This window comes from Geotrypetes seraphini, chromosome 1 (assembly GCF_902459505.1).
Source record: "Geotrypetes seraphini chromosome 1, aGeoSer1.1, whole genome shotgun sequence".
In the NCBI taxonomy this organism is placed as follows: domain Eukaryota; kingdom Metazoa; phylum Chordata; class Amphibia; order Gymnophiona; family Dermophiidae; genus Geotrypetes; species Geotrypetes seraphini.
In genome coordinates this window covers 332,430,089-332,457,758 of record NC_047084.1, presented here as the reverse complement: position 1 = coordinate 332,457,758, position 27,670 = coordinate 332,430,089, and the positions used below count along the sequence as shown (strand labels likewise).

General features: G+C 44.0%; 1 protein-coding gene across 1 annotated transcript in view; it reads left to right on the top strand.

Moving 5' to 3' along the window:
- GRID2 (glutamate ionotropic receptor delta type subunit 2) overlaps positions 1-27,670 on the top strand; it is a 2,335,100-nt gene that overhangs the window by 95,861 nt on the left and 2,211,569 nt on the right. The gene's annotated exons all lie outside the window — the stretch shown is intronic.

Sequence of the window (27,670 nt, the reverse complement as noted above, 5' to 3'; positions counted from 1 at the left end):
CCTAGCATTAGAGATTTTGATATTCTATCTCTTTGTGTATGAACCAGGATGGTCTCTGTCAGAACAGCAGAATCAAGGTAATTTGTTTGAACTTGCCCTTAAGTTCCTGAGGTTTCTCATTCACAGACTTGCATAAAATCTGCCCAATTAACTTTAGAGACCTTGAAGCCAATGTACTAAAGCGTGATGAGCTTCTCAACCATGTCAGTATGTGGGAAAAGGGCAAACAGTGCACAAATAGCAATTTTGTATTTGCAAATCCATTTGTAAACATTATACCAAATAACTAGTGAGCTGAAGAAGCATGCAAATCAGCACATTAGCCATTTCAAACTAGAAAATTTATATGCAGAAAAATCACATAATGTGGCAACGTTCTGTGTAACTTATCTATATATTGGGTTTTAGACTTTTTAGTGGAATTGGATCCTTATCGTACAGTTTCATTGTAGAACCAATTGAGTAGAAGACCATGTGATTTTGATCCACTGGTCTTGGCATAAGAACATAAGATTTGACGCTGCTGGGTCAGATCAGTGATCCATCGTGCCCAGTAGTCCGCTCATGCGGCGGCCCTTAGGTCAAAGACTAGTGCCCTATTTGAGTCCAGCCTTACTTGCGTATGTTCTGTTCCAGTAGGAACTTATCCAACCTTGTCTTGAATCCCTGAAAGGTTCTTTCCCCTATAACAGCCTCCGGAAGAGCGTTTCAGATTTCTACTACTCTCTGGACGAAGAAGAACTTCCTTACATTTGTACAGAATCTTTTCTCTTCTAATTTTAGCGAGTGCTCTCTCATTCTCTTCACCTTGAATGTTTCGATCATGTCACCTCTCAGTCTTCTTTTTTCAAGGGATAAGAGGCCCAGTTTCTCTAGCCTCTCGTTGTATGGCAACTCCCCCAGTCCTTTAACCATATTTGTCGCTCTTCTCTGGACCCTTTCAAGTAGTACTATGTCCTTTTTGATGTACGGCGACCAGTGTTGGAAGCAGTATTCCAGGTGAGGGTGTATCATGGCCCGATATAACGGCATGATAACCATTTCAGATCTGTTTGTGATCCCATTCTTAATCATTCCTAGCATTCTGTTTGCCCTTTTTCGCCACCACCGCATATTGCATGGACGGTTTCATTGACTTGTCTACAAGTACTCCCAAGTCTCTTTCCTGGAGGCTCTCTCCGAATATAGCACCAGACATCCTGTATTCGTGCATATGATTTTGGTTACCAACATGCATCACCTTGCACTTATCCACGTAGAACCTCATTTGCCATTTTGTGGCCCATTCCTTGAGCGTATTTATGTCTCTTTGTAGGTCTTCGCAATCCTTCTGTGTCCTCACTACTCTGAATAACTTTGTATCATCCGCAAATTTAATCACCTCACTCGTGCCAGTTTCTAGGTTGTTTATAAATATGTTGAAGAGCACAGGCCCGAGCACCGAACCCTGCAGCACTCCATTCGTAATGCTTTTCCAGTCCAAGTATTGTCCATTCACCCCCACTCTGTTTCCTATCCGCCAACTAGTTTTTAATCCATGTGAGTATATCACCCTCGATTGCATTGCTCTCAATTTTTCGAAGTAGACGTTCATGAGGAATCTTGTCGAACACCTTCTGAAAATCTAGATATAAGATGTTGACCGAGTCACCCTTGTCTATCTGCCCATTTACTCCTTTGAAGAAGTGTAGTAAGTTTGTCAAGGAAGATCTTCCTTTGCTGAAGCTGTGCTGTCTGGTCCTCATCAGTTTGTGTCCGTCAAGGTGATCGATGCAGCAGTCCTTTATCAGCACCTCTACCATCTTTCCCGGTACCGAAGTCAGACTCACTGGTCTGTAGTTTCCTGGATTTCCCTTCGAACCTTTCTTGAAGATCAGCGTAACATTTTCCACTTTACAGTCTTCCGGAATCTTTCCTGATTTGATCAACAGATTGGCTATTAGTTGGAGCAGTTCAGCTATAACCTCTTTCATTTCCTTGATTTCCCTCAGATGGATGCCGTCCAGTCCTGGGGATTTATCATTTTTAAGCCTATCAGTCTCTCTGTATACCTCTTCTAGACTGACCGTCATCCCTATCAATTTCCCATCTTCATTTCCTGTATATAGCCTGTTGGCTTCCAGTATATTGGATATATCCTCTTCGGTAAATACAGACGCAAAAAATGTGTTCAGTTTGTCGATGATGGCTTTGTCCTCCTTTCTTACTCCCTTTATTCCCTGGTCATCTAACGGCCCCACCGCTTCCTTCGTGGGTCATTTTCCCCTAATATATCGAAAGAACGTTTTAAAGTTTTTGGCCTCCCTGGCTATTTTTTTCTTCGTAGTCTCTTTTGGCCCCTCTTACTGCCTTATGGCCCTTGCTTTGATGTTGTTTGTGCTTTTTCAAGTTTTTGTACATTTTTGTCCTTTTCCATTACTTAAATGAAGTCTTCTTGTCTCTGATTGCTTCCTTCACTGCTACAGTGAGCCACGGGGGTTCCTTCTTCTTCTTCTTCTTGAAACCCTTGTTGATACACGGTATATATATAATTTTTTCTGCCTCTGTGACTATGATTGTTGTATTCAGAAGGAATCAAGCTGTTAGAATTTTTATACAATAGGAGTTGAGTAAATCTGGAACTAGGTTTGGGAATCTTGTTTCCTCCTTTTAATGGAGAGAACAAATGTTTCAATAATCAATAATGAACATATATCTCAAAAGCACCTATATCACAAAATATCAATCATGCACTTCAAAGAATTTGAATCTCAAACTTCAGAGTCAAAAACTCTCATAATGACCTCAGCAATGCTACTGTTGAAATTGAGCTTTTTTTTCAAACATATTAGCGCATCATTGTCTTCATCGGTCACTAACTCTATATTATTTTTACTATGACTCATTATTCCTTTCAAATTCAAAACTTATTTTAGTAAAATTTATTTATAGTATTTATTTATCTCTTAAAGATAATACTCATCTTTAGATTCAACAGCAGGATTAGATTGATGAAGTACTGTACTTAGCATCTTCATTTCTTTGCATTGTTTTATAAGAGCACATTTTTCTAAATTAAGGTAAGCTCATATTCAGCTAAACTTCTTAACACAATTTAAAACAGAAGCCAGCCAGCTGATGTATACGTATGTTCTGTTATCTACAAAAATAGACCAGTATGGTATAGGAAAGTACTCTGTTTCAAATGAATAATTCATCTACAACTATTACCATATGTTGTAGCATTTTGATTGGTTTTACCTCACTTCTTAGTAGCCTGCAAATGACAAAATGATAGTAGAACATGAAATTTGAAGAGTAAACATAGTGGCTTCTCATTTTAAGAGTCCTAGTGCCATGTGCATAGCAGCTCCAATTCTATAAATGGCATCATGACACCAAGATTCCATTATAGAATTCTAGCATAAGCTGGCATTGTCATGTTTAGGCACATCCTCTTATACTACCTCAATGGTAAGTGAAAGTTGGCACACCTAGGTATGCCAAGGGATGCACATAATTTATACTATTCTATAAACTATGGGGCTCATAATCAAAAGAGAAAAACGTCCAAAAACTAGCCTAAGTCGGCACTTGGACAAACATTTCTCAAAAACATCCATGTGCTGGACGTATTTAAAAACGAACTAGGCCTTCATAGTGCTGCTGAACGACCAAAGCTAAATGGGGCATTTCAGGAGGAGTGTCGAGGGCGGGAGTTGGGCGGGACGTGGGCCAGCTTAGACTTAGTTGTACAGCATGTATAACCGAAAGTTTTACAACAGAGCCTAGACGGAACTTGGATGTTGTGACTTAGACCATGTAAAACATCGTCTAAGTCACAAAAATCCACCTAAAGTCACCAGATAAGCACTGAAAACACATAAAACAGACCCCCATACACTACCCCAGTGATCCCCATAAAAATTTTAATCACAACTTTAAAATTCAGCCTGGCATAGGAAAGCCTAGTCGTCCAGCACAGAGGCAGCTTAAGTCATCTTGGGGGTGGGTTAGAGACCCATAGAGAGGTGGACCCATGCCCATAAGCCCTTGTAATCACTGCATTGATACTTAAACATGTGCACTGCCCTATACACCCCTAAAACCCTTTTTTACTGGCATATAAGTGGCTCCTGCAGCCATAAGGGCTATTGGGTTGGTAGATAAGTGGGTCTAGGGGATCCTGGAGGTGGTTTGGGGGGCTCACCGTAACCTATAAGGGAGCTGTAGGGAGGAGAAGACATGGTACCCTTTTTGTGAAGTTCACAGCAGTGCTCTATAAGGTACCCCATTATTTAGGTGGCATGTCTAGATGTGCAGTCCATCACTTTGCAGACCCCTCCCACATCCAAACAGGGCTTACTCTAGGCGTTTTGGACTTGGATGGAAAGTTGGACGGAAATGTGGTATAAAGATGGATGATTTAGCGGCTTGGATGATCAGATTGTCAGGATGTATAATTAGATGATTTTGAAAAGAAAAAAGTTGGACGTATCTTTCGAAAATGTGTCTTAAGCTGTTTTTTACTTTGGACGAGTTGCGAGATGGACGTAAACAGACTTAGACGTCCCTTTCGATTATGCCCCTCCACGCATGTAACTGGAAGACACGCTGAGGCCTGGATTCGGTAAACGGCGCCTAAATCGGCCGGTGCCTAGAAAAATGGTGCCAGCTGTATATCAATCATACTTAGGCACCATTTATAGCATCACACCAAGTGATGCCTATGTAAAAACTTAGGTGCCGGAAATGTAGGCCTACATTTCAGGTGCCTACATTTTTGGAGAATCACGCTTAGCAGTACCTAAGTAACATTCCACCCATAAAAATGCCCACTTAAGCGTTAGTCGCTGCCAAGCGCTTTATGATAGGCACCTACCTTTTATAGCATCAAGTAGGTGCCTATCGCTCAATTATAATTATTATTTTTTAGTTATGAAGCTATTAAGGGGATTTTGCCAATTAAGTTAGGCATTTAGAGTCACCCCTTAGAGAATCTGGCCCTCAGGGCCTTCCTATGCGTTACCTATATGTATGCCTCCCTTACAGGTAGATGCTTTGGCCCTTAGACACTACCTTATAGAATAACTGGTGCATATAGACATCTAATTTTCAATTAATGGAATCTTTGATGTGCATAAGTGGCTCATACCTCTAGACACCAGTTTATAGAATTGCTCCACTAGGCTTTAAGATCTGATTAATCAAGTCTTTTTACCTATTCTGCATCTACGATAAAAACACTCCAGAGGTTTTTGGAAGCAACTACAGCAAATTGATCTTTATTTAACATCACTGATATCATGAGAAGAGTTACAATGATTAAGTGACACTAGTTTTAAGGACTGTAGGATTTCAGTTTTGTGTAGCAGCTGATAAGAGTTAATACTCGGTATGCGCCAAATAAATCTTGATAAAATAAATAAATGATAATGCCTGTCAAAAAATAGTTTTATTGCTCAAGTTTGTTTGAAACCTTTAGCCTAGTAAAAGCATTTGATTTCCATTAAAAGACAATTCTCACAGTAATAGTTCTTATTATGATTGCAAACTAATATTTAGCCCATTCCAGTGTTCTAATGTTTCCATACAGAACTGCATGAATCACTGATCGAGCACATTATGTTAGCAGGTGGACTGGAGCCAGCTCACAATCAGAAGATGGTTATTAGCAATGTATATGAACATTCTACTGGGTTGTTAATGAGCATTCAGGAGTGATTGCACACAACAATACCACCAAAAGAGGAGGAAGACAAAATTCAGCTTTCTTTGCAGTTTGTGATTCAGTCAAAGTAGAACTTCATTAGCAAGTTCATTTCAAGTTAACACATTTTTTGTTGAGAAAAAAATATTAACTGCAAGTTTTTCCAAGTTTCCAAGTTTATTAAAGATTTACTATCCCACACCTATGGGATTACCTTCAGGGTGGCTTACAATCTAAAGCATATATAAGAACAACAAAACCCAAATACATATAAAATTTAAAAAAGAAAAAAAAATAGTAATGAAATACATCCTGTAATAGAAAAGGTAAAGGAGAAACACATAATTTTTCTGTTTTATGTAATACCTGTCTAGTATTGCCCAAATTAATATGCATCTGAAAAGAAAAACATTTTCAGGTCTGCTTTAAACCTGTCAGTAGAGGTTATTAATCAGAGCGATAATGGTAAGGAGTTTCAAGTGCTGTTCCACAAGCCAAACTCGGTTGAAATGGCTCATTTCTGAAGTGAAAATTAAAACCCAACAAACTAATTCTACAAAAAATTCCTTATTTTATAGTATGTGTTAAAGCATCACATTGAAATTCTTCTTCCACTTTGGGGCAATTCAGTAAAGGGCACCCAATAGGGAGCCACAAATTTAGTGCCAAAAATCATGGCACTGAGCGATAGTCAATAAGGACTATTACATGGGTAAATGTCATCATAGAATACGGGAATAAGTTATCACTTATGTCATGTCAGCAACTGGTGTGTTCACAGCTATAATATATGGCACCCCATTCACTCATAATTTACTGTGTTCTGTTAAGCTACACACATATACAGGATAGCTATCAATTGCCACTCATGCTCCGTCCATATGTACAGCCTCTTTATTATACACACTAAGGTGAAATACGCAAACTCATGCTCTACATTAGACATTTTTCCTCCACTAAAATTCCAGAATGAAATTTATAGTTGGCTAACCTATATGTTGGATTTAGGAGAATTTCCAGCAAAGGATGGACACATTGGGCTCCTTTTACAAAGCCGCGTTAGTGGTTTAACGCACATAATAGCACACGCTAATTTGCTGTTTGCGCTATCCGCTACCGCCTCCTCTTGAGCAGGCGGTAGTTTTTCAGCTAGCGCGGGGTTAGTGCGTTCGATAAAGCCACTAAAGCGGCTTCGTAAAAGGAGCCCAATGTTATTACACCTATAATTAAAAATTCAAAGGAATCACCAATGCTTATTTCTAACTATAGGCTAATAGCAAGCATTCCTTTTTTCATTAAAATAATGCAGGGATTGGCGTATTCACAGTTGCTTGATTATTTAGAACAATACTCTCTTTTACATTCATCTCAATCAGGCTTTTGTCTTCTTTATAGTACAGAGACTGTTTTAGCATCCTTTTTAGATTATTTGTACAATCTGTTTAGTCAAGGTATTGGGGCATTGATATTACAATTTGACCTAAGCAGTGCACTTGATCTTGTTGATCATTGTCAACTACTTGCAAGAAGAAAGATGTATGGATTTTTTGGACATTTCTGGTAACTAATTCTAAAAATAAAACTGGTAATGTCCTTAAATGGATTCAGGGCTTTTTGCATTTTCGTACCTACCAGGTCTGATTTGGGAATGTATTTTCTAACAAATGGACTAATTCTTGTGGAGTTCATCAAGGATCTCCTCTCTCTCCTTTACACTTCAATGTCTACTTGTCATCTCTGGGACACAGGTTATCTTAGTTTAGTATGATATTTTACAGTTATGCTGATGATATTTCTATTGCAATTCTAATATATTCATCATTCTCTCAATCTATTCAGTTAATTTTCACCACAATCACAATTGTAGAATATTGGATGACCGAATTTAATTCAATATAGAAACCCCTCCCTCCCAAAAAAAATCTTCTATGCTACTCTTTGCAAGAAGAAAGAAATAGAGATGAGTATAAATTTGCATGGAATTTTGTATTCAATTAATCCTACTATAAGAATTCTAGGAGTTATTTGAGATCAAAATCTCACAATGAATTCAAATACAGATCCTTTAGTAAGAAAAAGTTTCTATATGTTGTGGAAATTATAGACTATTAGACCACATTTTGATGTTTCTTATTTTAGACTGTTGGTACGGTCATTAATTCTTTTTTTTAATTCTTTATTTATTAGATTATTCATTACAATATCTTTGTAACAAACATGCATGAATGAACACAGAAAATACAAATGTAAATTCCCTAACGGGAATTAACATAATATAAGGAAACTAATTCAACCATATCCTAGTCCACATTAAAGCTGATCGCCAGTACAAATAAAACATCAAAGCAAATCTTTCTATCTACTATCTAGGAACAGGCAAATGGCTATTATATATATTATACATCATCCTCCAAAAATAAACTAAATATTAGGAATTAAACTTTCAACAAAGGTTTCTCTTTGATAAAATCTTCCACCTGGGCTGGATCAAAAAACACATATTTATCATTTCCATATGATATCAGGCATTTACATGGAAATTTTAAGAAGAAAGTAGCTCCGACTGCCAAAACCTTTGGCTTTAGCTGAAGGAACTGTTTCCTCTTAAACTGGGTTTGTCTAGAGACATCTGGGAAAATTATCACCCGTTGACCACAAAACATCTCTTGCTTTTTCAGGAAATATAATTTCAAAATATCTTGTTTCTCAAGCTCTGTCTTGAAGGTCACGAGAAGAGTTGCTCGTTTCTCAATTATGTCTTTAGATGACTCCAAAAACTGTGATACATTCAAACTCTCAGGTGATACTATTCTATCCATTCCACCTTCCTCTACCTTTTCTTTGGATTCTCTTGAAATGTAATATAAATTATCGACCTCAAAGGTCTCCACTTTATTATAATGTAATATCTCCCTCAAATACATTTTCAAGAGTTCCATTGAAGAAAGGTAATGTGTGGTAGGAAAATTTAACAAACGAAGGTTCTTAATTCTAATAGCATTTTCCATTTTTTCTAATTTAGCATGTAACATCATACTATCCTTTATATTAGAAACAGCACTAGCTTGTAAATTACCTACTGCCTGATCTAACTTTTCAACCTTTACAGCTGTTTCTCCAATTTTATTATTTTGTTCTTTAATTTTCACAGTTACATCAGATGAAAATTGACATAAGTTCAAAACGGTTTTTTGTAAAGATGACTCTATTCTGTTAATACTAAGCCAAACATCATTTAGAGTGATCACTTTATCCCTGGGGAGAGCATCCGAGCTTTGCCCAGTAATCATCTGCACTGGGGTTAGTTCTTTAGTTTGCCCCGGGGACTGTCCTGAAACCTCCAGACCAGATAATGACAATGATTGAGGGGAAGAAGAAATTATTCCTTCCTTAAAAGGGGAAGGAGATTCTTCTAACCGTAAGGAATATGATGGTTGAGGAGGTGGTGTTGGTTCCCCAGAGGATAAGGAGACAGCTTGAATATTAAAAGTTACCTGTTCCTCAACAGGAGGCAAGATAGGAACCACAAGATGGCGATCCATCGGGCCTGTTGTTGCAGCGGATGGTATTGCTTTAGCTTTCCTCTTACCCATGCTGAAGAATCGGTAGTCCTGCTCCCTGCTCCTCTTAGGCTCCGAAGGGGCTCAAAAGGGGCAAGCCCCTTTAGCCACGCCCCTTCAGCTCACGACCCGGGGCTCGCAACCGCGGGCCGCGTACCGCGGCTGTTCGAAGGTTTAAGGCTCCTTCTCCAAGGACCCTCTCAGCTGGCTGGGTCGGGCAGCAGCGGGACTGCCTGTCCCGATGTTTCAAAGTGCAACAAGCACTAGCGACAGGCTCCCTCTCTGCTCTCCGTGGTTAAGGCTCCTTCTCCAAGGACCCTCTCAGCTGGCTGGGTCGGGCAGCAGCGGGACTGCCTGTCCCGATGTTTCAAAGTGCAACAAGCACTAGCGACAGGCTCCCTCTCTGCTCTCCGTGGTTAAGGCTCCTTCTCCAAGGACCCTCTCAGCTGGCTGGGTCGGGCAGCAGCGGGACTGCCTGTCCCGATGTTTCAAAGTGCAACAAGCACTAGCGACAGGCTCCCTCTCTGCCCTCCGTGGTTAAGGCTCCTTCTCCAAGGACCCTCTCAGCTGGCTGGGTCGGGCAGCAGCGGGACTGCCTGTCCCGATGTTTCAAAGTGCAACAAGCACTAGCGACAGCACGGTCATTAATTCTAAGTATTTTGGATTACTGTAATATAGTTTACTTAGCGGGTTGTCAGAAAAACCTTCATAGACTCAGCATCAAACAAAACATCAGTCCGATTACGTTTCAATCTGAAAAAAATCAGATCATGTCACACCTTATTACCAAATACTACATTGGTTACCAGTCAAGGCCAGAGTCAAATTTAAGTTTGGTTGTATATGTTATAAAGTCTTAAAAATCCTCAAAAATATATGTGAAACACACTAAATCCTTGTGAACTTGGCTACAATACAAGACCAAGTGTCCAAACTGGAACTATTGGAGAATTATCATAAGGATCTCAAGCGCTCACAGCTAAAAGCTCGATTTGTTTTTCAAGCTAATAACCAAAAGGTGAGCTATCATTGGTCCCATAATTTCTCCTATTTTAAATTCTTCTTTTTTTTATCAAAAACTTTTTATATAAATATATTTTTTTAAAGTATAATATAAATCCTATTTTGCTTCATACAAGTTGCATTGCAATACTTTCTTCAATTAATATACTGGTTTTCAATTAATAAATAGTACTCTCTCACTCAAGATTGTAACTTAAAGATTACTTAGCTTCATGACGACGGAAGATCTCCGTTTCGCTCATTATTTTTTATAAGAGCTTCATCAGGAAAACCACCAGCATTACCGCTGCAAATGAAACAAAACAGCGCTCAAACTCCAGATACATAAAATATTTTACTATAAATACTAATGTTAAATGCTTGCATTAATGAAAGCTATATGGTGATCCTTTCGGTAACACTTTTAAATGTTCTACTCTTTTCCAAACTTTCTACGGAACTCTTTATCGTTTTAAAGCACCTCCAAAACTTTTTTTTGTCCCTATTCATAATCAGCTACTGTCAACACACTAACCTTATGTTTTTTCTGTCATTTTTATCTCTTTTACACCATCTATAAATTTACTCCGATGCTTATTTCCAAACCCATAAAGCATGGGTATATTATAATCGAAAGTTAAGCCTACTCACCATCTTTGCTTAAGTCAACCGACAGAAAAAACATAAGGTTAGTGTGTTGACAGTAGCTGATTATGAATAGGGACAAAAAAAAGTTTTGGAGGTGCTTTAAAACGATAAAGAGTTCCGTAGAAAGTTTGGAAAAGAGTAGAACATTTAAAAGTGTTACCGAAAGGATCACCATATAGCTTTCATTAATGCAAGCATTTAACATTAGTATTTATAGTAAAATATTTTATGTATCTGGAGTTTGAGCGCTGTTTTGTTTCATTTGCAGCGGTAATGCTGGTGGTTTTCCCGATGAAGCTCTTATAAAAAATAATGAGCGAAACGGAGATCTTCCGTCGTCATGAAGCTAAGTAATCTTTAAGTTACAATCTTGAGTGAGAGAGTACTATTTATTAATTGAAAACCAGTATATTAATTGAAGAAAGTATTGCAATGCAACTTGTATGAAGCAAAATAGGATTTATATTATACTTTAAAAAAATATATTTATATAAAAAGTTTTTGATAAAAAAAAGAAGAATTTAAAATAGGAGAAATTATGGGACCAATGATAGCTCACCTTTTGGTTATTAGCTTGAAAAACAAATCGAGCTTTTAGCTGTGAGCGCTTGAGATCCTTATGATAATTCTCCAATAGTTCCAGTTTGGACACTTGGTCTTGTATTGTAGCCAAGTTCACAAGGATTTAGTATGTTATAAAGTCTTACATGGTTTAGTACCTGATTATCTTGTGGATCATTTTTTATTCATTAATTCACAACGCACAAGACGTAATTGTAATTTGTTTGTTTTTTCATCGGTAAAGAGTCATTTATACAAGGGCTATTTTCAATGACTCCTATCTTTTTAGGCAGCGTTTTGTGATAAAGAGTTTGTAAATCTGTTAGTTAGCTCTATCTCTTACCAGCAGTTCAGGAAATTATTGAAAACCTACTTATTTAAGAAATGTTTGTAATTTCTAGGCCATTTGTTTTTTATTGCCACTGTTTTCATTTTCTTTTGTAAACTGCATAAAACTCCTAAGGTACTGTGATATACTGTATACATATATTTTTATGCTATGTTATATTATATTATGTTTTGCAGAGGGAGTAAGAAATGATGGGGAAATAGAATAAGAAGGTAAAAGGAATAAAAAGTCCGAGAGCTAGTCTCGACGGACGGCTCTAACGCGGAGCTGGGAGGCCCGCGGGGCCATCCGTCGGGTAGGTTTTGATAAAAGGGCGGGTTAGGTAAGAAAAGGTGGAATCGGGTGGGTAGGGGCCTTCCCGCCGAGGGATTGGCCTCCGATAGGTCAGTGTCGCGGCCGTTGGGGGGGTGGGGGGGTGGGAGGTGTATTTAAGGGGGGTCTCGGAGGACCTTAACGGTTTCCGGTCCTCCGAGACAACTTTTGCGGGGTCGGCGGATTTCGAGTCCTGAGGCCTGCCACGTGGGAGACTCTCGGCCCCTCTGTTCCCTGTGGTGTGCGAGGTGGTCGGCGGCGCGAGTCGGGCGGGCTATGGCACGCTTACCCTCCTCGATGTCGGCGGATCCCGCGGAGCTGTCCCTGATCGCCGGTGATTCCTTCGATGAAGAGGACCGGGACCCGGTGAGTGCCCATGCTGGGGGGAGTAGGTCTTTACCTCCTAGGCGCTCGCGTTCGGCTGCCCGAACCGCGATAGCGCTAGAGGTAGGAGGGGAGGTGTTGGCTGCTCGAGGCGGCGCGGGGTCGACCCGCAGGGGCAGCAGAAAATCGCAGGGTGGTCGTGGGAAGAGCCGTGGTGCTGCAATGGCAGGGGATAGGCTGGAAGAGCCTTTCTCTCCTCTTGCTGCTGGGGCTGTGGGTGTGTTATCTGCAGAGATTCCTCCTGCTGCTGTGCCTGTGGCTGTTCGAGCTGGGGTGGTGGGTACTAGTGGAGGGTCGGGGTCTAGCCGTCAGGAAGTGGCGGCTTCTTCTGTGGCGGGGGGTGGAGTCCTCGGGGGTGGTCCGGCGGAGATCCCTGTCTTGCCCTCTACCTCGGGAATGGGCCACGGGCTGCCTAGCAGCGTGTCCAGCTGGTGGTCGTCGTGGCCGCCGGGTCCTTGGGGGTCTCCTTGGGGTCCTAATCCCTGGGCCCCGGTTCCTCCTCCATACCTCGGAGTTGTCCCGCCGCCGCCTTGGGGCTCGGGCATCCCCATTGGGGGTACCTCTCGAGGGCATGAGGGGTTGGGGGACCAGAGGGCGGGGGTCTGGCCCTCCGGGCTAACTTCATCTTCTACTGTGCAGGTTGCTGGCCCCAGTCTTGGTTTTTTCCCTCAGGCTTCTGCTGCTGACCGTGAGTGCGTCGCCGGGACTTCGACGTCTGGTGTGACCGCCGAGGGATTGGATGCTGCACGGAGGCCTGGAATCGAGGAGCACGATCGGGCGACCCATCGAAGTCCTGCTATGGTGGTAGCTGCGGAGGGCGCCACTCCTGGAGGGGCAGGTGGTGATGGAGGCAGACTGGCTGGAGACCTGACCACGGGTAATATGGCCTTAGCGGCTGGGGCTCTGGGTAAGGGTAGGCGGAGGAAGGGTAAGGGTAAAGGTAGGAAAGGTCGACGGGATAGGGATTCTTCTTCTTCCTCTTCGTCTACTTTAACCTCTTCTTCCTCTTCGTCGTCCTCGGAGTCACCTCGGCGGGGGACGGGTGAGAGTTCAGTACAGGAGGGGGCCGATCGGGGGGCCCCGGCTCTGGTGGCACTGTCGGAGCTTTGGGAGAAGGTTCCGCGGTCACTTCGTCGCAAGATTAGAAAGCGTTCGTGCGTGGACGTTTTTCGGCTTTTGGAGGGCCGGGTGCGGGGTCGGAAGAAGAAGAGCAAGAAGGAGGGGGAGAAGCCTAGAGTGGGTATGGTGTCACGCAATATAGTGAACTGGTCGCGGGCATTTTTGCGTTTAGCCAGTGTTTGGGGACGCGAGCGTCCCCAGGACTACGGCCTGTTGTTGGCTTACGCAGATTCCATTCTCGATGGTTACCAGAGGTTCGGGGGTTGGGCCTGGCTCAACTATGATGAAGCTTTCCGAGACAAGATGGAAGAGAACAGGCACATGTCTTGGGGTACTCAGGACATTAATTTATGGCTCACCCATATGGCTAAACCTGGGGGGTCCGGCCTGAGTGTTGCGGGTAAGTCGGGGTTTCCGGTCGCTGGGGGCGGTCGTTCCTTTCGTCCCACAGGGGGCCCGGGGGCCGGGGGGGGTCCAGGTCTATGCTGGCAGTTCAATAAATCCTCTTGTTCCTTTACAGACTGTCGCTTCCGTCATGCCTGCTCCTTGTGTGGCCAGGGACATTCGGCTCTCAAGTGCCCCAAGAAAGGAGCTGGGGCCTCCCTTGCTCCAACCAAGTGAGGTCGGGGTGCAGGGGTTGCCCACTCCGGTCCGGGTGGGTGCCATGAGACCTTGGTTGGACCTTTACGGAGATAGGCAGACGGCTGCAATATTGGCGGGGGGATTTAGCGACGGTTTTGTCATTCCCTGTTCGCTTCCCTTGTTTACCGTGCAGGCTTCCAATGCTTCTTCGGTTTCGATATTGCGGGGTGAGGTGCGGCGTAAGTTGCGTGAGGAACTTGCTCTGGCGCGGATTGCTGGCCCCTTTCCGGATTGCCCGTTCCCGGTGATGGTGTTGTCCCCTTTGGCAATTATTCCTAAGAAGGAACCTGGGAAATTCCGCCTGATGCATAACTTGTCCAGGCCCGTGGGTCGTTCGGTGAATGACGGTATTCCTCGTGATCTCTGTTCGGTTCGCTACGCATCCTTCGACAGTGCTTTGCGTCTGGTGAGAATCGCAGGCTGCGGTGCTTTACTGGCGAAGGTGGACATTGAGTCGGCCTTTCGGTTGTTGCCGGTGCATCCGTCCTCCTATCCGTTGCTGGGGTTTCGGTTTGAGGGTGCCTTTTATTTTGACCGCTGTCTGCCGATGGGTTGTTCCATCTCCTGCGCGTTTTTTGAGTTGTTCAGCTCCTTTCTACACTGGGTTACTGTTCGCCGGGCGGGAAGGGACTCGGTTGTTCATTATCTAGATGATTTTCTGTTCGTTGGGGGGGCGGGCGCGGGCGATTGTAGTCTGCTGAAATCTACTTTCGAGGCGATGGCTGCCGAATTGGGAGTACCGATAAATCGGAAGGGCCCACTTCTTGCCTCACCTTTTTGGGGATTGAGATTGATACGGTTGCAATGGTGACTCGGCTGCCTCAGGGTAAGGTGCGACAGTTGTTAACCTTGATTTCTATGGTGCGGGGTACCCATAAATCCACTTTGCGAGTTGTGCAGTCTTTGTTGGGATCCCTTAACTTTGCTTGCAGGGTTCTGCCTATGGGACGGGCTTTTTCCCGTCGTTTAGCGGCGGCGACGTCCGGTGTTCGGGATCGCAGACACTTTGTTCGGATATCGGCTGGGATTCGGGCGGATCTGCATATGTGGTCTCTCTTTTTAGCGCATTTCAACGGATCGCTTCCCATTCAGTTCCCAGATACCTCCAGCGCGGAACCGGCGAGTGGTTTTCTGGTGTGACAACATGGGGGTGGTCGAAGTAGTGAATAGGCAGGCTGCAAAATGTTTACAGGTTAATTGGGTAATGCGGGAGCTGGTCTTGCGCTGTTTGCGCCTTAATTTGTACATCAGGGCTCGCCATGTCCCTGGGGTTCTGAATAGGCTTGCTGATACACTTTCTCGCTTTCAATTTTGCAGTTTCGCCAGTTGGCGCCTTCAGCGAAGGAGGAAGGGTCGCCGATGCCGGAACATTTATGGGGCTTGTTGGTGAACCGATCTGGAGCTTGTTGCAGCGATCGGTAGCGCCAGCCACGTGGATTCGATACAATCGGGGTTTCGGGACTGTTTGTCGATTTCTGCATACACGGGGTTGGGTCCCCGGTCCGGTCTCGGAGGTCTTATTAGCGGACTTCTTAGCGGGATCTCAACAGGAGGGTTATTCCCGGAGTGCGGCTGCGGGTCACCTGGCGGGCTTTGCTTACTTTTGTAGGGCTTTCGGGTGGTCCTGCCCAACGTCCGGGTTTTTGCCTCGCAGGATGTTGGCGGCCTGGGATCGGGTGGCTCCGCGGCTGCCGGATGCTCGGCTGCCCATCACACATGCCTTATTGTCTCGTCTTATAGCGGCATTGCCTGTGGTAGCAAGTTCTAGTTTTGAGACTTGTTTGTTTAGGGTGGCGTTTTCATTGGCTTTCTTCGGGGCGCTGCGGGTGGGTGAGTTGCTTGTCCACCCGGCGGACACCCTGGGTTTGCGAGGTCTCTTGTTTAGTCAGGTACGCGTGTCTGGGGATGCGGTGCGTTTGTTCATTGCCCGGTCTAAGTCGGATCAGCTGGGCAGGGGGCGCACGTTGGTCTTGCGCCGAGTGGTGGGCTGTGCTTCATGCCCGGTCCAGTCGCTGGAAGCCTATATGGCGATTCGACCTAGCTCTGACTTGGCCTTGTTACTGCATGCGGACGGTGTCCGTCTCACTCGTTATCAATTTCTGACTGTCTTGCGTCGGGCTCTGGGACGGTGTGGTGAAGAGCCGGCGCGCTTCGGTACGCACTCTTTTCGCATCGGAGCTGCCACTAGTGCCTTTGAGGCTGGTGTTCCCGAAGGGGCCATTCAAAGGCTGGGCAGATGGTCTTCAGGTGCTTATCGTGGCTACATTCGCCCGATTGCTGCCCCGCATGGGAATGCTCAGTCGGGTGGATTAGGTTAATGGGTGCTCCTGGGATAGGGCGGTTTGGCGGGCGGTTGAGTTCTGGGCTTAGATGTTTGCTGTTCGGGGACATGTGGGCGGGTGCACTGCATGGCTTCTTGTTACTAACCTTTTGAGTTCTGGGGATGTGGGCCTGACTGCTGAGTTTTGCTTTTCAGGTGCTGCGCGACGTGTCCTGTCAGTTTGGATCGTTGGGCACTCCTTTGTCCATTGGGCCGGGGAGCGCGCAGTGATTCGACCAGGCGGTCAGCACTTGGGTCTACATCATCGCGGAGTCTACGTCTCCTGGTGGGGTCAGCGGGGTATGCGTTGGCACCAGCTGCTCCCCCTAATGGAGGATCTGCGGCATCGAGCTCGGCGTCCCGATCTATTGCTTTTCCACCTCGGGGGCAATGATGTGGATGTGCTTAGTGGGAAGCATTTGATTGACATGGTGATAGGGGATCTGGGGGTGATACAGGGTTGGTTTCCTGGTGCACGGCTCGTCTGGTCGGACATTATTCCGCGGCCGAAGCGGTTGGTGTCGCGACGATGGACTCGGGGACTCATTAAGGTGAATAGGCAGATTGGTCGGTGGGTGGAAGCTCGGGGCGGGGTTCAGATTAGACATTCCTGGGTTGATGTTTGTTGTTCGGGTTTGTTTTTCCGGGATCAGGTGCATCTTTCGGATATTGGGTGGGATCTCTTACTGGATGACTTTGCTACCTGCTGCGAGCGTGTGTTGGACTCTTAGTTGCAGCTCTGTTTATTGGGGGGAGCCTGTAACGGGTTACAGGCTTGTGGCGGTATCCCGAGCTACTGGCGGCTGGTCTCATCATGGGGATGAGCGGTGGGCCGGTTGGGAGCCGTGCCTGGTTGGTCGGATGACCTTGGACAATGGGGCATGTGGGGACATGCCACCCCTCGGACCCTTGCTTAGATGGCAGGGTCGGGGGCCATTTACATCTGTGTTAGTAGCTCGGGATCTGTGTCACAATGGTGATACCATTGTGAAGGTTTTAATAGATAAACTGTTATTTAAGGTTGTGGTAATGTATTTATAATATTTAAATGTTATTTAAATATGTTAATTTGCAATAAACAGGGCTGCGGCCAGGTTTCTCCACGCAAGTTTACGTGTCTTCTTGGGGATTTGTTTAAGGGTTTGTTGGGGTAGGATGATGTTAACATTAAGAAAGCGGGCCATTCCAGCTTCCGCTGTTAGAAAATGAAATTAAGAGGGGCTGAGAAAGAAAAGATCTTAGGAGAAGAGAAAGTGTTTGGTGTGGGCGGGCTGGATAAGGAAGAGAACTTGTTGAGGGCTAGCTGAGAGAGAAAAAGTGTGGATAGTATGGATGGAATAGGCTGGACTAGAAGGGATGGAGAAAATGTATGGGTAGAGAAGAAGAGTGAGGTGGAGATAAACTAAAGGGGTGAGTTGGGTTTGAGGAGGAAGAGGGACTGGTGGGACTTTCAGTGTTTCTCTCTCTCTTCTTTTGATCATGACAAACTTCAACAACAAAACTACTTTTTGACAGACAGTATAATTTATTTATTTGAACAAGATTTACTTAGCATATTAACACTACCTGCTGTGTCATACATTTACATTTGGCCTATCTATTCATTATATGTATATATGTCCATGCCCCAGCATACTTGTTTTCTTTGTTAAGGACATGATCATGTGAGCTGAACTGAGCACTTCCGCTCATTTTGAAAAGTTGGCTGCATAGGTTCCCACACTGTAACATGGTACTAGTTTTGTTTTGGTATTTTTGTTTTATCTTTATTTGTTTTCGTTACATCTGTATTTCTAGATGTTAGTACTCTACTTCTTAACAGGTGAGTCTGATTTAATTTCATCCATCATTCCATCCATCAATCCCTTGCCTCCCTCCCTACCCTTCCCCTCCCCCCATGCAACAATTATTAGATCATTTTGTAATTGTCACTGGTTTATACCATATAATTGTTAACTAATTCTCTCCACCTACATTGTATAAATCGCTCTGAACTGTTTTTCGATTTGCTGTAACCTCGATGTAACTTCGCTAGAACTAAGCTGTAACTTCGCTGTAAATGTACAGTCTCTTATCCTGTAAACCGCTCTGAACTGTTTTGTGGTATTGCGGTATAGAAAAATAAAGTTATTATTATTATTATTAGAAAAAGTTAGGTTGGGTTGAAAATGAGAGCACATAGAGACCCTATGTGATCCATCAAGGTAGAATAAAAACTGTATACGAAGGGCCGCTGAAAAGTTCTCAGCCCAACCAAGAAGGAATGATATGGAGCCATAACACTTGCAAATTATTCTACACTTCTCTTGATGCTTTTTGTTTCAATGATATGAAATGAAATGAAAAGTGTGGAATAACTTGTAAGTTTCATGGCTCCACATCATTCTCTTCTTGGTTGGACTGAGAACTTTTCTAGGCCTTTGGTACATGATGCTGGCCTGTCTTTATCATTTTAGGACACAGACCATGAAAATGTGCCAGGCATTAGTCCTACATCCCAGCTACTGGAGATGCTGTTGAAGCCCATTGTAGCCCAACCTTTGACATTTTTAAGACATAGACCATAGAAGTCTGCCACAAACTGGCCTTACTTCTCAAATAAACTACAATAAAAACGTAGCCCTAACTTATGTCTAATTCTTCCTATCAACCGTGTTATCAGGAGCAAGAGTGATGCATGAGTTAGATAAAACCCAACATGAGACAGTTCAAATTGATACACCCGAAAAGTTCAAGCTAGCTTATAAGTTGGATCAATTACGTCCTTTCTTAAGTTAGATGGAAAGAAGGATTACATTATGGAAATCCTCCTAGGTTCCCTTTGACATGCTGCACAAATCTAAATTGAAGGTATTGCAATTAAAATCCACTTATTCATTCAATAAGAACCCAAAGCAATTTGCTTAAAACAAAAAAAAAAAGCAAAATCAGACTAGTTAAATGCAACAATATGAGGCAGAAAATTTAGATCATAATATGATGTGAGCCATGGCCATCATTAGTAAATAGTACTAAAGCAACCCAGCACCTTCTTTTCACTGCATGTTGTACTTTAAAATTAAAAGAAAATTAGGATACAAGTCATAAAGTATTAACATTTCCATTTGTACACCTCAAAACATATTTTAGACAAGTTCTCAGAAATACACTTTCAACAACTTGTGCATATCTTTTAAAAAGCTGTCTTAAATAATTTGAGTTAAATCTAGCCCAATCTTCTGTTATATGGTCTGTACTGATAAGCTTTCAGTGAGCCTGAGGGGAAGGATTGCTACAGTGAGAATTTTAAGAGTACCTTTTTTTTTTTTTTTTTTTTTTTCGCTTACCAGCTTGTAAACATACCAATATAAAAATAACCAGATTTTTCTCATGTCTGAAAATGAATTGTCAACGTAAGGTCAACTAGAGAAATATCCATTGCCCTCTTTTACTAAACCATAGTAGAGGTTTCTACCGCGACTCAGGGTACTAAATGCTCTGACGCTGCTCCAATACTCATAGGAGTTCTATGAGCGTTGGAGCAATGTCCGAGCATTTAGTGCTCCGGGCCATGGTAGAAACATGATTTAGTAAAAAGGGAGGGGGGTAAATTAATTAATAAACATGCCAGTATATCTATGCATGTACAGTGTAAATCTCTTTCAGAAATCTCAGTTTCCAGACAATAAACTCTGAATACTATGTATATCAAATTATAAAAACCAATCAGTCCACTTTCACACAGATATCATTCAGCATTATGTATGAGCAATCAAGGGGGGAATCAGATATATTGGACAAGCGATGATTTGCAGTGAAAAGTAATATAAAATGAAAAGTTCAATTTCAATGCAGTTCAAAGGTAGAAATAAACACAGGGAGGGAAAGAAGCTCAAAACCTTCAATTAACCTCTAGAGGGATTAAGCTTGATGCAGTCTTTTCCACTTGTAGATATACATTCTCAGCTAGAAGATTTGGTGGTGGCAGGTACCTAAATGATGGGCCTCAATTCCCCAACAATTTCCCTTTCTCAGGGGTTCAAAGAGGTTTCTTTGACTGTCACTGGCAGCCCCTTAACCATTTTAGTCGCTCTTCTCTGGACCTTTTCGAGTAGTACTGTGTCCTTCTTCATGTATAGCGACCAGTGCTGGACGCAGTACTCCAGGTGAGGGCCCTCCATGGCCCGGTACAGCGGCATGATAACCTTCTCCGATCTGTTCGTGATCCCCTTCTTTATCATTCCTAGCATTCTGTTCACCCTTTTTGCCACCACCGCGCATTGCACGGACAGCTTCATCGACTTATCAGCCAGTATTCTCAAGTCTCTTTCCTGGGGGGTCTCTCCAAGTACCACCCCAGACATTTTGTATTTCTGTATAAGATTTTTGTTACCGACATGCATCACTTTACACTTATCCATGTTGAACCTCAATTGCCATGTCAAGCCTCATTTGCCATGTCGAACCTCATTTGCCCATTTCTTGAGCTTGATCATGTCGCATTGTAGATCTTCACAATCAAGTTTCAAGTTTCAAGTTTATTAGTTTTTAATATCCCGATCATAAAACAAATATCTGACCGGTTAACAATAAAATTTAAAATAGAATAGAAAGAACAATCCCCCTGTGTCTTCACTACTCTGAATAACTTCGTATCGTCTGCATATTTAATCTTGTCGTACCAATCTCCAGATCGTTTATAAAGATGTTGAAGTGCACGGGTCCAAGCACCAAGCCCTGTGGCACCCCACTGGTGATGCTCTTCCAATCCAAGTATTGTCCATTTATCACCACTCTCTGTTTCCTATGCTTCAGCCAGTTTTTAATCCACGTGAGTATTTCACCCTCGATTCCATGGTTTGCAATTTTCCGAAGTAGTCGTTCATGTGGAATCTTGTCGAATGCCTTCTGAAAATCTCAGATATAGAGTGTCTATCTGCCTGTTTACTCCCTCGAAGAAACATAGAAACATAGAAACATAGAAAGATGACGGCAGATAAGGGCCATAGCCCATCAAGTCTGCCCACACTATTTACCCACCCTCTTAAATCTACTGACCCCCTAAAGAATAATTGTAATTATACTGTCACTCTACTGACCCGCTCATTCAGTCCTAGTGACCCTAACCCTTGGCATGACCTCGTAGGGATCCCACATAGGTATCCCATTTGTTCTTGAAGTCTGAGATGCTGCGTGCCTCGACCACCTGCACTGGAAGCTCGTTCCAATGCTCAATCACTCTTTCCGTGAAGAAGTATTTCCTGGTGTCTCCACGAAACTTCCCTCCCCTGAGCTTGAGCGGATGTCCTCTTGTGGTCGAGGGTCCCCTGAGAAGAAAGATATCATCTTCCACCTCTACCCGTCCCGTGATGTACTTAAATGTCTCAATCATGTCTCCCCTCTCCCTACGCTCCTCGAGAGTGTAGAGCTGCAATTTGCTCAGTCTTTCTTCGTACGGGAGACCCTTTAGCCCCGAGACCATCCTGGTGGCCATCCGCTGAACCGATTCAACTCTGAGCACATCCTTACGGTAATGTGGCCTCCAGAATTGAACACAGTATTCCAGATGCGGTCTCACCATGGCTCTGTACAGTGGCATCATGACTTCAGGTTTCCTGTTGACGAAGCTTCTCTTGATACAGCCTATCATTTGCCGTGCTTTAGATGAAGCCTTCTCCACTTGAGTGGCTGCTTTCATGTCAGCACTGATGATTACTCCTAAGTCTCGTTCTGCCGTGGTCCTAGTTAAAGTTTCTCCATTCAGGGTGTAAGTTCTGCAAGGATTTCCGTTGCCGAGATGCATGACCTTACATTTCTTGGCGTTGAAGCCCAGCTGCCAGATCAAGGACCAACTTTCTAAAGTACGCAGGTCTTGCTCCATAGCATCCTGAAGATTATAGCCGTTTACTACATTGCATAGTTTGGCATCATCAGCGAATAAGGATACCTTGCCTTGGAGCCCTTGAGTCAGATCCCTAATGAATATGTTGAAGAGGAGTGGGCCCAGGACCGAACCCTGTGGTACTCCGCTGGTCACCTCTGACATTTTAGAAAGGGTACCGTTGACCACCACCCTCTGAAGTCTGCCACTAAGCCAATCTTTAACCCACGCAGTTAGAGTCTCTCCTAATCCCATAGAACTCATCTTGTTCAGCAGCCTGCGGTGTGGGACGCTGTCAAACGCTTTGCTGAAGTCCAGGTACACAACGTCCAAGGACTCTCCTGAGTCTAGTCTTCTTGTTACCCAGTCAAAGAAGCTTATTAGATTGGACTGGCATGACCTACCCTTGGTGAATCCATGTTGGCTGGGATCCCGGAGATTTCCCTCGTTCAGGATCGTATCTAATTTATACTTAATTAGTGTTTCCATGAGTTTGCACACTATTGAGGTGAGGCTTACCGGTCTATAGTTCGCAGCCTCAGCCTTGCAACCCTTTTTATGTAGAGGAACGACATTGGCTGTTTTCCAGTCCAACGGAACTTTCCCCGTACTTAGTGAGAGATTGAAGAGCACCGCCAACGGTTCTGCCAGGACATCTCTCAATTCTCTGAGCACTCTTGGGTGTAAATTGTCCGGTCCCATGGCCTTGTTTACCTTTAGCCTTGCCAGTTCGTTGTAGACGTCCCCAGGAGTGAACTCAACGTTCTGAAATGGGTCATCCACGTCTTGTATTATCATCAACTGTGGTCCGTGTCCCGGTGCTTCGCAGGTGAAGACTGAGCAGAAATATTCATTTAGTAGTTCTGCTTTTTCTGAATCCGCCACCGCGTAGTTTCCGTCCGGTTGTCTAAGGCGTACTATACCGTCTGTGTTCCTTTTCCTATCGCTGATATACCTAAAGAAGGATTTGTCCCCTTTTTTAATGTTTTTTGCCAGAGCTTCCTCCACTCGACGTTTGGCCTCCCTAACTGCTGTTTTGACCTCTGCCGATCTGGTCTTATATTCTACTTTAGTTTCTCTTCTCTGGGTGCGTTTGTAGGAAAGAAATGCTTTTTTCTTCTCCTTAATGAGGAGTGAGATCTCTTCAGTGAACCATTGGGGTTTGTTGTTTCTTTGCCGTTTATCTACTGATTTTATGATTTTATGTAGATTTTATGTATTTTATGGATGATTTCAGGTACGACCACATAGTTTCCACATTGCCGGTCTCTGCTTGGTCCTGTAGCGTCTGATGAACGTGATCTCCCATACGTGCGAAGTCGGCGCCCCGAAAGTTGAGCACCTTTGTTTTTGTGATTGATTTAGGGGATCCTTTCCCAATGTTGAACCATACCATGTTATGGTCGCTGGAGGCTAGCGTATCTCCTACCGAGACCTCTGAGATGCTTTCCCCGTTTGTGAGTACCAGGTCTAGGATCGTCTGGGCCCTAGTGGGCTCCGTTACCATCTGTCTGAGATGTACTCCTTTTATGGAGTTCAGAAGCCTCCTGCTGCTGCTGGTTGCTGCTGAAAATGTGTTCCAGTCTGCGTCAGGCATATTGAAGTCCCCTAGCAGCACAGTGTCACCCCGTAGAGTTATATTCTCTATGTCTTCAATTAATTCTGCGTCCATGTTTTCCAGTTGTCTTGGAGGTCTGTATACCACACCAAGATACAGGCATTTTTTACTACCTCGTGCCAGGTTAACCCAGAGGGACTCCCCGGTATACTTGACATCAGTGATCCTGGCAGTTTTGATGTCTTCCTTAATGTATAGTGCTACCCCTCCACCTAACCTGCCCTCTCTGTCCTGACGAAGTAGATTGTACCCCGGTATAGCCATATCCCACCCATGTGCGTCAGTGAACCAAGTCTCGGATATTGCCACCACGTCCAGGTTGGCATCCCTTATTTCAGTTTCTAGTTCTAGAATTTTATTGCCTAAACTGTGTGCATTAACATACATGGCCCTCCACACTTTGTGTTTGCTGAGTCCCTGTAAGGCTATTCCTGACCGAGTCTGTGTGGCTCCAAGAGAACTGTTTGCATATTGGGTCCTTACCTCGGAATCTGAGTGTCGACTCGTCCCATCAGGATAGTTCCTTTCCACCCCAGCATATGAGTAGGTCCCCTCCCCCAACTTACCTAGAAGTGCAGCAAGTTCGTCAAACAAGATCTGCCTTTGCTGAAACCATGCTGGCTGGTCCTCATCAGCCCATGTCTGTCAAGGTGATCAATGATGCGGTCCTTCCATCTACTGAGGTCAGACTCACCAGTCTGTAATTTCCCAGATCTCCCCTCGAACCTTTTTTGAAGATTGGCATAACATTCGCCACCTTCCAGTCTTCCAGAATCTTTCCCGATTTGATAGACAGATTGGCTATTAGTTGAAGCAGTTCAGCTATGGTCCCTTTCAGTTCCTTGATGACCCTCGGATGGATGCCATCCGGTCCTCTAATCCCAACCCTTCTTCTACGATCAACTCTCTTTCAGTCCCAGCCCTAGCTCTCAGCATCAGTCCTACCCAGCCAAGTCAGCCAGACACGTCCTTACCATCTACCCCCTGCCTCTGCCGATTCCAAATGAATGTCTACCAGATTATGGTTTTACAAATTAGCTGGAATGTGTTCCTTTATTTCCTGCTGCTGTACTCTGCTGCTACTGTTACCACCAAGGCAATTTTAAAAGACAAAAATAAGCACTTTGGGGTCCTTTTACTAAGGCGCACTAGCCGATTTAATGTGCGCTAAACGCTAACGCGTCCATAGAATATAATGGACGCATTAGCATTTAGCACGTGCTAAATCGGCTAGCGCGCCTTAGTAAAAGGACCCCTATATTAGGCAACCGGTCAACAAGCACATTGTCTCTGCTTGATATTCCCCTTTAGTGATTTCACATCATATGCTTATGTGATAAAATCATGTTTCTAGCCAAAGGTTTATTTTATACATATATTTAAAAAAAACACAAATTCACATAATTCAAGATTTTTCACACAATCAGTGATAAAGACAAAAAGATAAAATAAAATAGAAGATTTTTAGGATCAATGAAAGATATCACAATCCATTGATTACCAATAGACAGTCAACTGGTCAATGGTTTGAATTTCTGAGATCCTTTTTCCTTCACAAAAATATTGTTCCTGTACCAGATATTCAGTGGGAGAAAAGCAGCGATGTCCTGCTGAATATCAAGAAGTTAATTTTCTATGTGAAACACATCATTATTTGAAAGGAAAAAATTCCCTTTGAAATTTAACCCAGGAACTCACTTGCGACTGCTATTTGTGTGGGTACTTTTCCTATATATATTTACACAGGTTTTGGCTATAATATACAATGTGAACTCATGTATTCTAGAGGCCTACCAAATTTCAGTTTCAGATTCAACACCAAAACTAACCCAAAATCTGGGTTTGGGTTTGACTGAGAATGCCAGGGCATTTTGGGGATGATACTGAATGCCCCCCCTTCCAAGCCACCACATAAATATCCCCCACCACTCTTATGGGGTCACCTCCCCCCACCAAACCCTGAACATTATGGGACCCTCCCCAAGCTTACCTTAACAAACCCTGGTGGTCTAGTGGCCTTTTGTGGGGCAGTAAACCCCCTACTCTTTCCTGCCTGCTGCTTTACCTGTTGCCTTCACCTCTTTAAAATAGTTTTTGAGACTTCCCACAGCAAACTTTATAAAGCAGTGGTGGCAGTGGAAATGGGCAGAGCAGTGATAAGGAAAGAGTGGGGTTCTTACTGGCCCCAAAGAGGCCAGTAGGCCACCAGAGTTTGTTCTTCATTGGAGGTGGTGTGAGTGGGGGAGGGTCGGAAGGGGTGGTGGAGGGAGGGTGCCAGGTACAACTTTCATGTTCGACCAGATTCCCTGCTCTTACCTTAACATAATACGGCAGCCTTCAGGATCAATAGTGCTTTAGCGATTCTTACAGCTACCATCGTCGTCAGTGGCACATTCCACTTGCCGCGATCTTGCCCCTGACATCAGAGGAGGAGCAGGACCATGGCAGAGGGAATGTGCCACTGACGACGATGGCAGCTGCAAGGATCGCTACAGCACCGGCGATCATTCAGGCTGACTTATGTTAAGGTAAGAGCAGGGAAGCTGGCTGAACCTGCAAGCCTTCGGAGGGGGAGGGCAGGCCTTCGGGAGGGGAGGCAGGCTTTCAGGGGGCAAGCCTTCAGGGGAAGCTGGGGGAACATGCAGGCCTTCAGGGGGGGGCAGGCCTTCAGGGAAGGGGGGCCCTGGTGTAGAAGTACACGGATGGAGGGAAGGGGGTTCAAAGAGATGTGCATATAACGGGGGGGAAGAAATAATGGGTCTAAAAACAGAGGAGAGGGACAGAGATGGTGGACAATGGGATATAGGGAAGGATGGAACAGAAAGGGAGAGAAGTTGGACACAAAGGATGGTGTGGAGGAGGAGTGGGGCATAGAGATACTGGATAGTTGGGAAGAGAAAGGGAGAGCTGGTAGACCCTGGGGTGGTGGGGAAGGAGGGAGAGATGCTGGATGAAGGGTAGTTGAGAAAAGGAGAGATGGTGGATCTGGGGATGGTGGGGTTCATCACTGCAGCTGCAGAGGGATAGAGATGAAAAAAAGGAAAGATGCCAGACCTCCGGGGAAGGGAAGGGAAATGGAAGGGGAGGACAGAGATGGAAGATAGGTGGTTAGCACGGAGAAAGAAGAAAGAAGGAGACCCTGATCAGAAGACAACCAGAGCCTGAGACCAACATGATCTAAATAATGACCAGACAACAAAAGGTAAAAAAAAATAATTTTATTTTCTGTTTTGCCATTACAATATGTCATATTTGAAATGTGTATATCCTTCCAGAGCTGATGTTAGACCACAAACGTGAGCTAGGATTTAACAGAGAGGAAAAAATTTTTTTGTTTGTTTATTTTGTTTACACCATAGCACCAGTGTGGGTAGGAGAGGGCAAAGGGGTTGAAGAGGCTATAAAATAAACCCACCAGGATATTTTTTTAAAAAACCCAATTGGGCAGGAAAATCGAATCTAAAAATCGATTCAGGAGGCTGAATCGAATCGAATCAAATTTTTATTTTCCTGAATCGGGCAGAAATACTGGCAACCGGCACTGAATTTCTGGAATTTGAGCAGGCCGAGACATAGCTGGCCCTCTAAGTCATAGTAGCCAAAGAC